Raw genomic sequence first — 19,824 nt, forward strand, 5'->3', positions numbered from 1 at the left:
TTACTCATTTGGATAATAAGAAAATCATTTGTAGTAAAAGAAAATCATGAGAAGCTTCCTATTTTTTTAAGTACATTTTTTTTGAAGTGAGCAACTATTTTGAGATGGCCTTTGATATACTGTGTTCAGCCTTTCCCCCTTTGTCTGAAAACCTGGCATTTCTCATCTGTTGTATAAAATGTTTACTTTAAGTATAACATTTTAAAGGTATTATTTTGCCTTCTAAAAACTTACTCCTAGAAGGTTTGTTTTCTTTTACAAGCATAATTATATCCAGTTTCTTCAATCATTACCTCATATTTTAATAATATGCTGCCATTTGGGTACAGCTATAACCGTAATAATGAACATAGGGTTCAAAGATCACTAGATATATAGATGGCATGAACCATTAGCAAGAAATATTCTACAGCATAGAGATCACACATTAAAAAAACTCTGAAATTCACTATAGAATTTGCTATTCTGACTAAGGCAGCTTTCTGTGTAATTAACATAAATCTCTTTATAAAACATGCTAGTTTTAATAACAAATAGGGACATTTTCCAGGAAAAATAAAGAATAGAACACAAATAAAATTATAATATGAATAATTTAGTTATCTCCTTGTCATATCTCATAATGACATTGTGCAGCTATAATAGACCTAAACCGGAACTAAAAAATAGGCTTATCTTCTTTTCCTATATGCCATTGAAATTCATATCATCACTTCCACACGAAAACACATAATTAATCCTAATTGTTTCCAACACTCTGAAGAGGTTTCTCCTTTCATGTGTGTTAAGGCTTTCTGGCCACAAGGGCACCATTTAGTAAATTACTTCCTCCAAAGTGCTGGCCAGTGCCCTCTTGGCCCGAAAGAGTTAATGCAGTTGCAAGAGGTAAGTCACTGAATTCCTTTGTGACAGAAAAATGAAACTTGGTGATTGCTCAGAGGTGTCCTTCTCTGCTACTGAATGATGATCCAGTAAAGAAAAAAAATCGTATCTCAAATGCAGGTCTTAACAAGACAAATGAAGAGTACGTACTATAAATGCACAGAAAGGTGGTATGAAAGGAATGCAATGGTGTTCCTGACTGGTACAAAATTAAAATGGAAACAGAATGAAATCTTCCCTAGTGGTGATTTTTCAACTTGATTATGACCTTTGTCCAAGATGACCTAACTCTATATTACTGTCTTACAGTATTTTGTTGGGTGACACTTGCTACCAAAAGGGGAGAGGACAGTTACCATAAAACCTTTGGCATTCCAACCTCTAGGCTCTAAGTCCTACTTAGCGAGGAGAGAGCCCTGCATATCAGCCCGTCCAGTTGTTTGCTCTAACTTTGACTAACTCTGCCTTTCCCCAACCATCTTTGGCATTGCCACACTCCTAAAAGTGCCCCAGTTCCTGAATCTACTCCAAATACAGCCAGTTGTTTCCTGCTTAAAAAATCCTGTAAAGTTACTCCCTATCCCCTCTACTCTCACACCACCCCAACCCCAAATGCATCTCTTCCCTCCTGGGCCCATTCTACTCCCTCAGACACTTATAGAACTTGTAACAGTTGTTATTTCTTTAATTAGGATTAGGTTCTTGAAGGAGCTGCCTTTGAAGTTGTCTCCAGACTTGCATTCCCCCTAAATTTTCATCTCACACCACTCTGGTGAACACGATTGCTATTAATATTGTCTTTAAAATCATTCTTTGCTTTCAGACACTAGGTTCATAGTACTGCTCCTTCACAATCAACTGAGTCCATGAGGATTGAGCTGTGGATCTTCTAATTCTAGCAAGAAGTCCTCCTTGAAAATTCAACAGTTCAACAGTACCTCCTGTTAGTTCTCTTTAGCTCCCTTTGCTGGTTTGTTGTTGTGGTTATTGTTTTGTTTTTTTGTTATCGACATCTGCCAACTCTCATTTCATTAAATTTATGTTTGCTGAGCAAAGATGCCATACATTGTGCTTGAGTTATAATAGTGAACAAAAACAAGGATAGTCCCTTTTGCATGGTAGCTAGTCTAGCAAAGGAGTCCTACAGATAAGTATAAAACTGTAACTATGACATAGGGGATAAAGGTGAAGGGCAAGGTGCTCTAAGAGCCTGGTCAGGGAGGCCAGAGAGTCAGAGAAGTTCTTTCTGAGGACGTGAGGCTGTGCAGAGATTGAAGGAAATATGGACGGCTAGCTAGTTTCTAGGTAGAGGGTGAGCTATGTGCAAAGGTCCGGTGTTGCACAGTGAGTTCAAGGGGCTCAGTGACACTGCTTCTCCTCACAGCGCCATTCCTCCCTTTTACTGCTACATCAGCTACCTCAGGATTGAAGGAGCAGTCCTTGGAAGTACCTTGTTCCCAGCAAGGCTGTTCTTCCTCAGCTGAAATACTATCATCTCATCTCCACAAACTAGCTGAGAAGCCAAGCCTATGAAGAAGGCTAATATGGATTGTCTACCCAACTTTCCCTGAAACTAAACAGATTCATGTTTAATCTCAGCCTTCCAAGTCATTTTCATTTGATCCATCTCCCACCCATCTCTGATGTCCCTTTCCTTGGATCCTTTAGAAATCAGAATCTCTCAGCAACAAATCCCCCCCATATTTAAAATCCTTTCTGTTGACTTTTTTTTTTCACCTTTTTGCTCACAGTGAAACCAAGCCACACTCTAAGACCACATCTTTCCCTGAGTACTTCATAATGGAAGTTGTTTTTTCTTTCCCACTTACATTCTAGGACATGGAGCTGGGTGTGTCTTCCCCAGCCCTTTAATATCTCCAGCCTTTTAGAAGCACAAACCACCATAAGCCTACACTGCCACTTCCTCTCTTAGGTATTGTCAAGCACCAATCCTCTTGACACTCCACTCATCCATGGAGTAATTTAGCCCCAATTTCACTGTCTTCCTCCATGCCATTTGGCCTGCCATCATCTCTGATGACTTCCACATCTAGCTAAATAATCCAGCTGACACTGTGAACTCTCTGGTGGCCAAATTCTACATTTCCAACAAACTTTTCCTCCACCCCACATCAATCACTCAGTCCTATGGTCACTAGAGCTGTTTTTTCAGAATGCCAGTTTTGACCCATTAGTAATCCTGAAAATAAATTTAGTGAGTTATAACCAGGTTTTTTAAAGTAACATACATTTTGAACTATCATAGTTTATCACATGAAGGTAAACACTGTTTCATAAAAATTTATTCAATTACATACTATATATATATATATATATATATATATATATATATATTTAGTTGATTTAAACATAATGTTACTTACTTTGTCCAGTCCAAAAAGTTTGAGAAATACTGATTGGCTTTGTAATCACCAATAATCAGATTACTTCCAAAATTCTGATTTTAAATACCCCATTTGCTAACTACCATCTTCTAATTTAGAATCTACTTATTCTAGTACCCTTCCTCTAAAATTTTTATCCCCATTCAGACTTCTTATTTATGAGACAGAGTCTCACTCTGTTACCTGGGCTAGAGTACCGTTGGCATCAGCCTAGATCATAGCAACCTAAAACTCCTGGGCTAAAGCAATCCTCCTGCCTCAGCCTCCTTAGTAACTGGGACTACGGGTGCATGCCATCATGCCTAGCTAATTTTTCTATTTTTAGTAGAGACGGGGTCTCACTCTTGCTCAGGCTGGTCTTGAACTCCTGACCTCAAGCAATCCTCACGCCTTGGCCTCCCAGAGTACTAGGATTGTGGGCATGAGCCACCATGCTCGGGCCAGACTTCTAATTTATTGACCCTCCCATTTTTTACTATACCACCACCCTCTCAATATGCTCACATCCCTCCTAACCTGGATGAGATCCCAGGCTCTATCACTTTAATCATACCCTTAACTTCTTTATTCCTAGCTATACTCTGTTGTCAAAATCCCAAAAGCTACGTCCTGCTCGCCAGCTACTGTGTGCCACTATCTAAGCTGCTGAATGTTGCTTGAGAAAAACACATAACTGTGCAGACAGGTATCACATTACAGTTATGATTACAAATTTCAAGCAGACATTTAATGCCGTCTAATCTTACTACATTTCCCTAGTATTAATATTTTAACTTTCTCTTTCTCCTGACAACCATTTTCTATCTCATCTTCCCTAAACTTTTGATCTGGTTTCTTATTTCATCTTCTCAATGCCAAACCTACAAATAGATGAGCCCATATACTGCATCTTCCCTTAGATCACAATAGAATTACCCTGGTCCTATTTAAGACTAATCGCTCTACTTCAAGTTCCCACCCATTTGGCCAACACAAAGACTTGGATTCTGAAATTACTATTTCGCTGTCCTGTGTTTTCAGTTTTATTCTCTTTAATGGATTATAACCAGTAACAAAAAATACCCTGTAATAACTCCAAACTTAAAAATAATCTTTTTAAACCCTTTGCACCCAATTTTCCTCTGTCAACTGCCTTCTTTCTGTTCCCTTTTATAGTAAAACTCCTTGAAAGTGAAGTTCATATCCACTGTCTATTCTCCCACTTTTACTTTAAACAACACCTATCAAGCTTTTATCTTCACCAGTCTGTTGAATACAGGCTTGTCTAAGTTCTCAACAAAATACATTTTGCCAAACCCAGAATTCAGTTCTCTGTCCTCATCTTATTCTATTGAGTGTAGCATTTTTCTCACTACCTAATTCTTTTTTATATTTTTTTCACTCCCTTATTCTTGAAGTATTTTCCTGACTTCTGAAATACCACACTTTCTCAGTTTTCTTTTTATGTCAAACAGATGGATAGTGCCTGATTTTATTAGAAGTGCTACTTGACTTGATCTCTCTTCTCTTTGTTCCATAGGTGTCTTTACTTGGTTCCTAAATTTTAACACCCTCTATGTACTATAACTTTCAATTTTATATGTGCAGTCCTGACTGTTTCCTGGAGTTCTAGACTCTTATAATCATCTACCGGCCTGATATAGTAAATTTAACCTGCCCCAGTCACCCCTCCTTAAGAAAAAAAAAATAACTTGATTTCCTGTACTCCCACCAAACATGCTCATTCTCTGTTTTTCCCCAACTGAATTTATAAGACTACCATTCATTTGATGGTCAAGGCAGAAACCTTGGGGTCATTCCATTCTTAACTCCTACCTTTCCTTCACCAATGATCAGCCACCTGTGTTAGCTCCACTGCCAGAATATGTGCTATATCCACCCCTTTTTCTTTATCACTTATCACTACCTCCTCCCTCTCCAATCTCATCTCTGACATTTTCTTTCTCACTCACCATACCCCTCCCCAACCTTAGCTCCTTCCTGTCTCTCCCCACTCTTCACTTAGCTGTCTCCCTAATCTAAAAGTAGATTCATCCCCAATTATTCTCTATCTCTGACTCCTAACTTATTTTCTTCATAGTAATGAGCAGAATCTGAAATTATTATAATTGTTTATTACTGTCTTCTTCTCCACCAAAATATAAACTCTAAAAGGCCAGGGCCATATGTTCAAATCCTAGAATGTAGTTGAATGAATGAATGTGGACTGAAAGTGTGGTTGAGGAGAGAAAGTATTAGAGAAAGTAATTATTTAGAGAAAGTAATAATGAAAAAAAAAAAACAGAAAGAGTTCAATACAATCAAATATGCATTTTAAAAAAATATCACCCTGGCTGAAAAGCCAGAGTTAATACCAAGGTGCTAGTGAGGAAGCTGCTAGAGCAGTCTGGGTAAGTAATGGTGGGAGCTTGTGCTAGGACTGTGGGTACAGAGATGGTGAGAAGAGAATGGATTCCACAAATATTTAGGAAGAAAATCATTTGTCCTATCACACTTGTATATAAAAAAAATGAGGATAGGGGAGAGATAAATTTAAAGGATGTTGCCAAGGTTTTGTATTTATGCCTCACTGACTTAGGGACATAGGGAGAGGCCAAGGTATAAGGGGCAAACCATAAATTGTCTTGGGGCATGCTACATTTGAGTTTTCTTGACACATTCATGAAGAGATGATAAATGGCAGGTAGATATAAAAGTGTGGGGCTCTGAGGAACAATCTAGATGAAGGATATAAATTTGTGAGCCATTTGTATATGCATAGGTGGTGACTGAGGGCATCATGTATATGGATGAGATTACCTAGGAAGAAAATATAACATGGAAAGAGGGCCTAGAGCTGAACTCACAGGAGGCAAAGAGGACAAGCCTGCAAAGGAGATAGAAGAAATGGCCAGTGGGATGAAGGGACACAAACAAACAGAAGCTCAGGGTGTCCAGCAGCCTGTGTGCCCACCTTTTCTTTTTACTCCTGCTCTTACCTGAAGACTCACAAGTTGACTCACCTTTGTGCCTTGGCTGGTGCCAGGCTCTGCTTTTGCTCTACCCACACTGAGTTATGGTGGTTAATCTATGCTGTTCCTGGTCTTTGTCCCTGAGTGCTGACCTATTATTATCTTTTCTGCACTCATGTTGGCCTTCAAACCCCAAGAAGTCTCTCCTGCCCACATGACATGATTCACCCTACTGCATATGAAGTAGCACAGTGTAGTTGGGGTAATGAGGTAGAAAATCTGGGTTCCAATTTTGGTTCTGTCACTTCCTAGTGAATTATTTATCCATTCTGTGTTGTGGTTTTCTCAACTATAAAGAGAGAATAATAATAGTATCTACCTCATAGAACTGCTGTGAGAAGTATTTGTGCAAAACTCTTAGAGTACTACTGGCACATATATAGCAAGAGCTCAATAAATGTTAGCTATTATTATGATATTTGCCAAGGTCACCGACAAAGCTAGATTCAAGTCATCATTGCTGGTCTAGAACTAGAGGGGGCAAAACAGGAGTTGTAGTGAGGGGGGAGTGGAAATAGTAGTCAAAAGGATAGCCAGGGAGGCCTCTGAAAATATAACCTAAATGACAAAGAGTAGAAAGCCATGCAGAGGCAACAGCAAGTGAGAACAAGCTAGGCATGCTGAATGAGTGAGTATAAATAAAAGATGGTGTGGTTGGAGCACAGTGAAATAGGAGATAATGGTAGGAAATGGGGTAGACAAGGGTTCTATTGGGTGGTGCTCATAGGCTGCAGTGAGGAGTTTGCATTTTATTTTAAATTTAAAGGAATATAGTGAATTATGTAATCAGATTTACACTGTTAAAAGATCATTTTGAGTACTACGAGGAGAATAAATCATGGAGGAGGGGGCAGAGTAGAAATGGGGAGGCCAGGTAACATGGAGCAGAATGAAGGTAGCTTGGACTATGACTGCAAGAGTGAAGATTAAAAGCAGCAGGTAGATTCTGAATGGGTTCTGGGAATAAAAGTGGCAGAATTTTTTGATGGATGTAATGGACAAAAGAAGGAACATGAAAAATTCCTAAGTTTTTGGCTTGAGTAACAGCAATATTTATGCTGTTTCCTGAGATGAAGAAAGACAAATGGGTTTGGGAGAAGGGTGTGAATTATTAATAAGTCAGGTTGAATATTGTCTCTCACCCCACGTGGTAAAACTGGCTGTTTCTGGTGACTGTTTCCTTAGGTTAACGCCAAGGACTGGGGATCTCAAATATTCTTTGTAACATTTGAGAACTAAAGAATCCCCTTGATCAGATCTTCTGTTCCCCTGTAAGATCACAGACACATATTGTATCATCATTATGCTGAGTCCTGTACTTTATTCAACTACATTACCTGCCTCTACATAGTACCAGCAACCATTTCTCAAGGTATAAAAAAACTCATTTACTTTCCATGTGCTAGAATTGAATGATTACCCTGGGGTTTGTCCATATTTTTCTTGATTATTTCAATAAAATGGTGTTGTTTCCAAGTTAAAAAACAAGAACAATAGAATTATATGAATCAAGAACCACTTTTTCAACACTAAATCACACTGATTATTTTAGATAGTCCTATGTAGGTTTAAAGAAATTTAAAATTTTATGTATTGCTAAAAAATTCCTTCCAACAGTCATTTTACCACATTCTTTAATAGTGATCATATACTTTGTCATCCAAGCCAAGACACTTGTGAGAGTGAAAGAAGGAGCTATTGATAATCACAGGAAAACGCCATGATTGTCCAGGAATACTGGACTCTAAGGTTACTCCATTTATGAAGCATGATGTCTTAAGAATGAGATCTTAGACAGTAGCTTTCATTCATTTAGCTAGATCAAGTGGTAAAATATGAAGCATGAAAGAAAAAAAATCAAGGATTCTGCATCTTGTTTAATGCTCTTTCTCTTCTTTGTTTTTCATTTAGTTAATTTACATACATAATTACTAAATTTTGAAAAGTCAGTTTGTTAAATTTGTGATACAAATCCAGATAAGATTCTCATTTCATTGTATAAACCTAGGTCTTATATTAAGGCTTTAAAAATATAAATAGGATGCTATAGACTTGTCCTCTATACATTAAAAGAAAAACTAACTTCAAAAACTGAAATAAAAAATTATAAAGATTTAAAAAAATAAATTCCAACATCTACTGTATCAATAAATAAAATACATATAGGTTTGTTAAATATATGCAATCAAAAGAAATATATTTATATATGGAATAAAACTATCATATCTAGAACTAAGACAAATCAAACTGAATATAAAATCTTTACTAACCAAAGGGAAAAGGTTCCCGCTAATGTAAATATATACTTGGGGATGTTTATTTTCTCATTTCAGTTATCATTTTCAAAATATGCTGTATTTTCTGTGTAACCCATTTTTCATCTGCCCAATTACTAGCAATCTTTTTTCTACTATCAAAAATGATCATTTGTTTCTTTATTGTAGTAGATAAAACATCCTTTCATTGTTTCAGCTCACAAGCTGTGCAGATCCTACCCACTGTTCTTGCCTCCAGCACTTCACATTATTGGTATATTATTTCATGCATGCCCTACTCTTTTATCAATTGCTTTTGAAGTAATGTTAATAGACTAGAAAATTGAGACATTTATGAAGTATAGGCAGTGTTTATGAAAAAATCCATAAAATATGACACAGGCAAGACAAGATAAAAGCAGCATTTTAATAGATTATGGCAAAGAGATCCTGTCAGAGTTGACAACTGACTCCTTCGAGATCACTAATTTTTATGGGATTAATTCTGTGGTATAAAAAATGAAGTTAAATGTCCTAATTAATCTGTAAATAGCACACCCACAATTAAACCTTGTGGCCCCTTCTTGGATTGGGGCTGCAATGATTTTTGAAAAGTAATTATCTCATATTCATAATGAAGAAGGTTTTTCTTTTTTCTTTCTTTCTTTTTTTCTCATGGCATTTCAGCTAAATATCCACCTGGATTCACACTTGAATAGCAATCTTCTGATACACAAATCAGTTCATAGATTAGTGTGGAACCACATTTATTACATTTGTAAACTATATACTTACAATGGTTTATATGTTAAAAAATAAAATTTGGCGAAATGGTACAGCAGCAAGGTGGTAGAGGAAAGCTCAAGTTTCTGCATCTTGGGGCAATTCCTCTTTGTGCCACAATTTACAGAACCCAGAAAGGATCTTTCTTTCTCTTATGGAGGTGACAAGGTGGTGATGTCTTATCTCTTATGTAGGAAGCAAAAGTACATTACGATGGAGTTAGAAAATAAAAGCACTGCCTGCTCTTCCATCATAATGCTGTGGCAGGATGTTCAAGAAATATTGGTTCTATTCCCCTACTTTCTTTCCACCTTTAATATTTGAGCTTAATAATACTTTCTGCAAATGTATTACGTTACCTGTATGTAGTCAGATGGAAAAATACAATTTATTAAATATAAAATGTTTTAGAATATTTTTGTGACAGTGTTAATAATAATCCATACAATTTTTTATTATTCACCTTCATTATTTCATTTCACCTTGACAGCAGCTTCAAAAGCAAGTATTACTTCTACCACCTTGTTAAAATAAGGAAACTGAGGCTCAAAGGTGTTAAAGGAATTACCTGAATCATGTTTATAGAGGTGATAGGACAGATTCTTGAAGCTGGATCTCCTGACTCTAAATCGTATGCCTTGTTCATTATAAGTCTACTATAAGGTTATATCTTTGCAATAAGAAATGACCTGGTGATGAAGTAAAATATTTCAGTTTTGGTGAAGAGAAAATTTACTAAAATTAGCTTAAAAAAGTTTTAAAAAAGGGGTGGTTAGTGACAGCTTACTTTTCATTTGAATATTCTGTTTCTTTTTTTTTTTTTTTGAGGAATGGGAATATAATTATATTTTTTATTTTTAAAAGAAGGAAAGTTATTTTCTTCTTTGAGACCCATGATAACGTAGGATTGCAAAAGTTAATCCTTTTTTTACTTATTCTTTGTGGCCTTGGTAATAGCTAAGCTGTGGTTATATTCTGGAGAATAATACTGCAGCAAAATGGTATATAATAACATGTTTAAGAGAAAGATCTTTTAAGTTGTTATGACTTGGCAAAGTAGTACTAATATGAAGAAAGCAAATATTGAGGTTCTCAGATCCAACAATCTAGTTTACTGATTGTTTATACTCATATAAATGGCTTAAATATTTTGGCTAACCTGATCAGTTGATGTGGCTAATTTGATTAAATCACATACTCATCTGATTATCTAATTGATCTAATCTTATAGGCTAGCCAAAACCTCACACATCTCACATGAGGAAATAGAGAAATGAGAGACTCTAAGTGATTTGCTCAACATCATGTACAAATTACGTTGTAGATTCTTGACTATAACTTAACTACTTCTGATTGTTAAGTTCAAGTTCCTTTTCCAAGAAGTTACCTTTTTGATTTTATTAGAATATTATTCAAAATATTCAAAATCTTGGGTACACATGAGCTAACATTTTAGCACATCCTCTGATGAAACATCCTTCAACAGGTGAAACATTTAAGAACAGATAAGCCCAGTATTATAAACATGATGGCAAAGAGAAGTCCTCAGTTGACAGAAAGAGAAAATAATAAATGGCACCTTTTTCATCTCTAAACTCTCTAATTCCAAGAAAACACCCTAAAGCCTTTGCCTTGGGTAAAAGATATTTGAAATGGCAAATCCGGTTATCAATTCATCTCTATGTGTGTCGGGAAGGATTACTATAGTTAAGTATATTCTAAGCCTGTTTATACCCAGCATTACTCCCGTTGTTCCAGGAAGAGTGCCTATTTTTATTTTTATTTTTGAAGTGACACTAACCTGAGAAGAAAGAAAAAAAGAGTATGTTTAAGCCATTCTTCAAAGCTCATCTCTATGAAGCTATTTTGATGGCTTCAAAAAAAATAGCAAGCTGCAGCTAAATTAGATAGTCTCACCCTTACATTCTCTGAATACAAATAACAAACGAATGTGATGTACTTACAGAGTTTGATAATCAAATTTGTAATTCTGCTTATTTTATACTGTTAGTATGGCCTAGAATTGAAAATAGAGACAACTAGTCACAGAGGGACCCTTTTAACACTATTGTTTTCACATTTTCATATGAGAGCAAATGGGAAATCTCCTTGTATGACATGGTGCATATAACATGAAATTTTCACGTGACCAACACATGTACTCAACAATGCTGCTGAGATAAGCATAAAGGTTTTCAAATATTTGATAATATTCATTGAATAAATAAACTTGGATACCTCTGAGTTAGGTAGTATCCTGTTGGTTCTACTATATATGATACTTTATTTTAAATATCTTTAAAGTGAACACAATAACTCTTTTCTAGAGTGTATTATGCTTCCAAATAATTACTAGTAGCATTCCTTAAATTCACAAAATATTCAATATTATTTAATAGAAAACAATGACTAAAGTCTTAAAGAATATTGAATTATTTTTCATAACTTTAACCACATACCCATACCATAGACACTCTGCACCAAGAAAATTAACATTTTCCAAACCACTTATGTCTTTAGCTCCTGATTACTCCCATGATTCAAACCACTTAGATTTTCAGTTTTAGATTACTCCCTTTAACATTCAATTACCATTTTAGAAGTTTCATAATTGAATTCAGATCTACCATCTCTTTACTTGCCACAATACCACCTGTGTTAGGGTTTGAGAATTCTGAAGTAAATATAGAGGAAATTACAGATTCTTAGTTAAAAAGCCTACTAAAGATCTCACATCAACAGAATTCTATACCTATTTCTAACAAAGATCAGTTACAATTTAATTTTCAGCTTTTTAAAGAAATTCTGTTCTTTTTTACAGCCATCAAGCAGAAAACACAAAATAAAATTACATTAAAATAGTAATAGAAAATTAGCATAATGGAAAAGAAATACACAAAGTCAGACCTCAAGGGTCAATGTGCTAAATCAAGTTTATAATTTTTTTTAATGGTTATTCTGTTTTTCTTGTGTTAGGTAATGGTATTGTTGGAACACTAAGCCTTTAACATCTGTGCACTTTGGATCACCTTAAGCCAGCTGGTTCCTCTCAAAATTGCTCATCTTTTGTTCTTGCTATGTTCTGACCTGGGCCCCTAGCCTTAAGACAGCAATATGCTTTCTGCAGCCAGGATATCCTCTTCAGGACTGTCAGACAATCTCAAATGATTGATGTGCTAGTCTGGTGCTCTGGTATTTTTCCCTTTAGTAAATCTGCAGTAAATCTCCAGCTCATTCTGTAAGAATGCTAATTAGATCTACTCTTACTAACTTTATGCACATTTTTCTTATTTTCCTGTATCTTTGGAGGTGAGTTTGAAGTTTATAATACAGTGTATTTCTAAAATCATTTTAATAATATTAGATAGAAATAAAATACATTTCCCATCAAGGTAAATAATTCAAGCAGTGAACTCAATTGGCTTTCTTCCTTCCAGACTGTGCCATGCATCCATGCTACAAGCCTGGAGCATGATTTATAGGCCTGCTCTGAAAATTAGAAATCATTTACCTATTTGCCTTTCAACTCTTTTTTCCCGCTGCTCCTTACTATGCTTACTCTAATTTGGATCCTGCTCTACTCCTTCTGAGATCATGCCCCTTACTGAGTCATGGTGTTCTATCATGCAAAGCCCAAGCAAGGCAGCATCAGGCTCTTGAGGATGTCAGGCTTGCTTCTTTGCTACAGAGATGTTTTCACATAAAGACAGACCTCTATCAATCTCAGGGCATTAATTCTAAACCTCTTGCTTTAACATAAATTGTACCATGTCTCTGAACCTGTTGATTTTGGCTTTGAAACTCATGATTTATTGTCTTTTTGGAGACTTATGTAACCTCTCATTCTGAGTCTAAGAATTAAGTTTCTGGCTTCAACCTTTTGCTTTCATTCTTGACCAAATTTGGACTTTTTCTCCAAATAGCTCACCTCCTTCAGTAAATTTTGGAGGTGCTATGGTTCCCAGAAAGTTTTAACTACCTCAGCAGAGCTCCCTGCAAAGACCACACCCAATATATTCAACCTGACTCCAAAAGTAAGAACTCAACTGGAAAAGGCCAAGAAGCAAAGACTGAGTAGATAGGTAGATGTTGTGTGGCCTTAAGAACCAAAACAGTTTCAAAGCAAGGTAGGTGAGAGGAAAGGGAGCATTTCAGGGATAAAAAAAGATGGAAAGAAAAACCTGGGCATATTTAGGGCTCTTGTAGTATGGCTGAGCACAGTATAATCATAAAAGATGCTTAAGTCATTTTAAAAACATACTTTAGTATATCTGCATTAAATTGTTGCCTTCAGATTTCTTATTAGTGGCAACAGAAAAGTGGATAACCATAACGCAGAGAAATTGGGTACTATTCTGACTGGGTCCTCAAGATGGACATCCCCATTGAGGGCAGATGGGTATAGTGTTCCTCCGCATGTGACACTCTGAGAACACATTATCATTCTGTGTTTGGCATGGAATGCATAACCTCAATCTATCCATGAAGAAACATCACGCAAAACCGAAAGAAAGAACTTCCTATTATCAAAAATAGAATTAGAGTTTTCAAAGATGTCAATGTTATAAAAGACAAAGAAAAACTTTCTAGAAATTTTCCTGATTAAAGAAGACTGAAGAGACTAACTGTAATACCTGATTCTAGGCGGAATCTTGTATTAGAGGAAAAACAATACTATAACAGAAATCACTGGGTCAGTCAACAAAATTAGAATACAGTGGAAGATTAGAAATATGCATCAATTTTAAATTTACTTCTATGTAAGACAATATTCTTATTTTTAGGAAATAGATGCTGACGTGTATAGGAATAAAGGACCATACTAACTTCCAAAAGGTTTAGAAAAAATGTGTGTGCATGTTTTTACATAAAACATGTACATACATATCTCATATGTATATATACATATACATATATACAGAGAGAGAGAAAGGGTGAATGCATGAGTGCACTTATAAAGCAGATGGAGCAAATGTCAACAATAGGTGAATGTGGGTAGAAGATATATAGACAGATATGTGAGCATTCTACATATTAAATACTATTCTTATTCTTGCTACTTTTCTGTAAGTTTAAAATAATTGCAAAATAAACCTCTAAAGAAATAAAAACTGCTCTAGAATGCTAAAAGCTTCTATCATTTACTACAAAAAAAAATAAGTATGTGAGGTGATGGCTATCTTAATCAGCTTGATTTAATCATTCTACAGTGTAAAACATGTCAAAACATTACATGGTACCCATACATATATACAATTATTATTTTTCAACCAAATGACAAAACCAACAAAAAGAAACACTTAGGTATGGTGATAGGGTGGGGAAAACCTAAGAAAGGCAGGACAATGTGTGCAGTAGATAGAAATCTCTTCATTTAAGTTACTATTGGTCAAAAAGAGAAAGAATATACTTGGAGAACCTCCAATTGGAAAGGCAATTCCTATTGAAATGAGAGTATATATACTTGTGCCCAGAGAAGATGCTTTCTTCTTTATATGCCATAAACATTCAGGACTTGAAATAGTTTGTATTATATATAATAAGCATATGTAAAAGTGACTTAACATGTTAGTGTCTATGTTATTTGTCCTTCTATACACTAGATATGATAAATGTAATTTGAATGTAACAATAAGAGGATCAACACTATGGATAGAGTAAATATATGCTTATCTGAAAGTTAGCAGATAAAGAGGTATTGCCAAAATAAACAAGCCGAAAGTGAGAACGGACATTCAAAGTACATTATTGTGTTACTGGAACATCTGGTACTAACACTGTCAAGTTTACATATGTTCTCAAATATTTATGTAACAATCAAATGCTAAGCATTCCAGCTGCACTTGTAAACTTTTTATGAACTGAAGTCATATGCACAAGCTCAGCTAAATATACTTCACAGAGGGAGGAGCGTGAGGAAACTATTAACTCTCAAAACTGAAGTTTGATTGCAGTGCAGCCTTCTGGCAGTGTTATGGACCAGTGTTTGGAGTGAGTGCTGAGATGCTGCCTCATGTGAGATTCATTCCAGCAGGTAGAATCAGAAATACCTAACCAATGGGTCATAATAATGATCTGGCAGCTACCTTTTTTGTACATAATATAATCAGGAAAGAAAGTATAAGGGGGTAAAAAAAACAGAACAAAAGACATAATGACATAAAGTCATTAAGAAAAAGAGCATTTGATACTAAAATGAAAAAAAAAATTTCCTCAACCCATCCTAGAGCTAGCACAGGTAAAACGACTGATTGTATACAAATTAGAAAAGATAGCTAAAAAAAGAGGAGGATTTTTTGTATGGTGATCCTCTATATTACTCTTAATGAATATTAGTTGTGGAAAATTTCTTCCTTAGAGAGAATCTATAATAACTGCCTTAAACCCATTTCAAAAAGCAAAATGTCAAGAGCCAGAGGGAAACAGGTATTTCATGCTGGTTTTCTCTTTTAACAAAAGGAAGCAGATGGACTTATTTTCCCCAAAGTTTACCTAATCATTTCTTCGATGCAATTTCTAGAGTATGAAATTTTCACAGAAACTTTTCAAAAGAAGATAGATTAATGGCCAAGAAATATATGGAAAAATGATTAATATTTCTAATCATCAGGCAAATGCAAATCCAAACCACAATGAGATATCACTTAACTACAGTGAGAATGGCCTTTATCAAAAAGTCCCGAAACAACAAATGTTGACATGGATGTGGAGAGATAGGAGCACTCCTATACTACTGGTGGGACTGCAAACTAGTACAACCTCTATTGAAAGTAGTATGGAGCTATCTTAAAGAACTGATAGTACAGATACCATTTGATTCAGCAATCCCACACCTCGGTATTTACCAAAAAAGAAACAAAAAACAAAAAAACATTCTATAAAAAAGATATCTACACTTGAATGTTTATAACAGTACAGTTCATAGTTGCAAAGATGTGGAAACAACCCAAGTGCCCATCAATACATGAGTGGATTATTAATAATAAAATGTGTTACATGTATACCATGGAGTACTACTCAGACATAAAAAAATGGTGAACTAATACCTCTTATATTAACCTGGATGGAACTGCAGCCCATTCTTCTAAGTGAAGTATCATAAGAACGGAAAAACAAATGTCACATGTACTCACCAATAAATTGGTACTAATTGATCAATACGTATGTGCACATATGGAAGTAACATTCATCGGGGATTGGGCAGGGGGGAGGGGGGAGGAGAGGATGGGTAAATTCACACCTAATGGGTGCAGTGTGCACTCTCTGGGGGTTGGGCATGCTTCTGGCTCTGACTCAGACCGTGCAGTGCAAAGGCAATTTATGTGACCAAAGCATTGGTACCCATATCATATTCTGAAATTAAAAACAAAGAAATATTGTAAAATGGAACTAACTCACCAAGTTCTTTATTTTCTGCACATAAGATCTTAATCAAACTGATTTCTGTCAGGTTGAGGTTGAAAGGATGTGGGTTTTTTGTTTGTTTTGTTTTTTTTTAATAAAATTTCCTTCCACCTTGATCTGACTGGCAGGAATTCTGAAAGTTTCCTTTAGAATTAATCAGATGTTTCAGAGTGATTTGTTGATCCTGAGGTGTGAATTTATCTGTAATCTGTGGGATACTCCTGTGTGCACTTTTTTTTTTTTTTTTTTTGTGTGTGCACTTTTTAACTGTCAATAGCATTTCACTTGTGCCAGCACTTACAATCACAAATCTTGGGCCTTAGAAGAAAACTTTTCTTTTTTTGTTGCCCTGTGTCATAGTAGCCTTAGAAAAGTGTCTCTTAACTTTAGATGCACATTTGAATAACCTAGGGAATTTTTTAAAATAACAAACCCAGGCCACATCCCAGAGCAATTGAAAAAAATTAGACATTCAGGCATTAGCACTGCTTGATTGTGCAGGCTGGTTTGAGAACTTCACCTCTTCTCACATCTTGAAAACAATAGAAGGGCCAATAAGGGACAGTCCAAGAGTAGGAGGTCTAGCCTTGCTCAACCTACAGCTTCTCCTATTTTAGCTGAGGGATGGTGTGGTAAGAAAAATTGATCTTTTTTACACTTTTGACAGGTTATGAAAAAATGGCAGTTTTTGGCTACAAAAAACTACATTGCACAATCATGAATGTGAAAAAGGGGGTTGTATGTAGGCAGAAGCCTAAATCATAAGCAGGATGGGACATAATAACCTCATAAGAATGCTTTTTGGCATTATTTGAAACAATGTGTCATGTATATGTAAATTTCTGGGAAATAGTATTAGCTGATAGAATAACTTGAAGTTCAGCTTTAAGAAGAATTACTATAAGTTCTGATCTGCCTAGATAGTTCCAGTTTATATCTATTGTCCCATGTAATTACTAATGGTACTTTCTTTGACACACATGCTTTCCTTGACTTCTTGCTTATGTCATATGTTATATTAAAAGGGATGGGAGGTTTTTCTGAACAGAAAATTCCATCTAAAAGTGAGAAAAGATACATGAATTACACATAGTAAGTACTCAGTAAATATTAGCTGTTATATGATTAAATTATTATTAAGGCCCAAACAACAGGTTTTAAAAGCAATCTATAAGTATTAAAAGAAAACAAAAATGCACACCCCCCATTTCAATCACATCTTGGTACCTGTTTTTCTCTACATCCCCATAAGAGGTTATGTAGTGTCATCTTTGAAAATAGATGGCAGTCTTCTTATTCTTTTTTCTGTATAAAAATAAAATTCAAGATAGTCAACAAAAGATTTCTTTCTTAAAAATGTCAGAGAGATTTGTATGTTATAAACCTAGTTTTTTAAATCGTTACAAAATAGATGCCATTCCTTATGATTATTAATCCAAGTTTAGTAATTTCTGTCTAACGCTTTGGGACAAGAAAGCAAAAAAAAAAAAAAACAAAAAAAACCCAAAAAGACAGAAGTGACATTAAGATATGCTTTAAGTACAGTTATCTGAAATGTTCTCTTGTTTTGACTTTTTCCAGAAGGAAAACTTGAAACAATGATTAAATGAGTATAAGTTACAAAGAGGCATATTTTAGCTCAACATAAGGATTTTTAAAATAGAGTTGTCCAACAGAATGGATTGTTTCAGGAAATGATGAGCTCCTTTGCTGAAGATATCCAAATTGAGACCGGATGAGCATATGCCAAGGATGCTGCAGAAAACATTTCTGCACTGTGTGGGAGGTTAGCCAACAGAAGATGATGTCTTAGGTTCCTTCCAACGCTAAATTTTATAATCTTCTGACTATCCAAACCAGAATAACTACTTTAATGATACAAAGTCTGAAGCCTGGTTAAGAAAATTGAAAAAAAGAAGAAGAAAACAAACAAACTTTTTTTGGCTACCAGGGAAAGCAGACTATATGAAGAAGCTTCTTCTTTTTTTAAATGCTGAGGATAAGGAAAGCTACTACATTTTAAAAGTATGTATTTTATGAGGCGTGCAATTATTTTTTAAAATCTTGTATAAACAATAAAGCATACATTTCCAAAAGATAAATGAACTGAAGAATAAGAAATCATTTGCTAAAATACTGAGTTACACAAAACAAGAGGAAGCTAGGCAGAAAGCCAATGAAGGACTGAGCAAGGTTTTCCACAGTCTCACAGTCCTATAGAGGCAAAAACTAGAGTTCAGAAACTTCCAAGGGGGAGAGATTCTGATTAAAAACCCAGAGATCTCAACTGGGAACCTTGGTGCCCACATAATTGAAAAGCAGAGATAAACAAGAAGCAAATTGAGCATTATAAAATCTGTAATTGAGTCCCAAAATTAGAATAAAGTAATCTGCCAACACTCTATTAGCCATCAAGATCCATGGAAAGAGGTAACATTATCGAGAACCAGTATAGTTTAACAAAATATTTAGCATTAATAAAAAAATGAATAACAGATATTACACAAAACAGGACAGGAGGAAAAAAATACCCCAGATCCATAGATGACTCATTTATTGTAATTATCCATTTGGATAAAAAAAAATCTCTGATTAATATGTTAAAAAACAGATGATATAGTAGAGAACTTATAGATTCCGAAGAGCTAGAATTTATTTTTAAAAAATCAGATGGAAATTCTGGAACCGAAAAAACGTAATAACTGAAATTAAGAACTTAATAGGTAGGTTAAGGAGCATACTGGAAGCTGAAGAGAAGGTTAGTGATCTGGAAGAAATAACAAAGTTCTGGGCTGAAACTTGTTGAATAAAAAAAAAGAGAAATACTGAAAGATTACAGCTGCCATATGGGAATGGTAAGAAGGTATTTGGAGTTCTAGAGGGAGTAGGAGAGAAAAACTAGGACAGAGACAATTAAAGAAATTAAGGCAAAGAATTTCCAAAGTGAAAGACATTGAGGGAAAGAAAACCTCAACTAGGTACATCATAGTAAAACTTATGAAAACCAAAGAAAAAGGAAAAAAAAAAATGAAAATAGCTAAAGGGCAAAAATATACATTATCTTCAAAGGTATATCCATAAAAA

This window comes from Microcebus murinus, chromosome 6 (assembly GCF_040939455.1).
Source record: "Microcebus murinus isolate Inina chromosome 6, M.murinus_Inina_mat1.0, whole genome shotgun sequence".
Lineage (NCBI taxonomy): Eukaryota > Metazoa > Chordata > Mammalia > Primates > Cheirogaleidae > Microcebus > Microcebus murinus.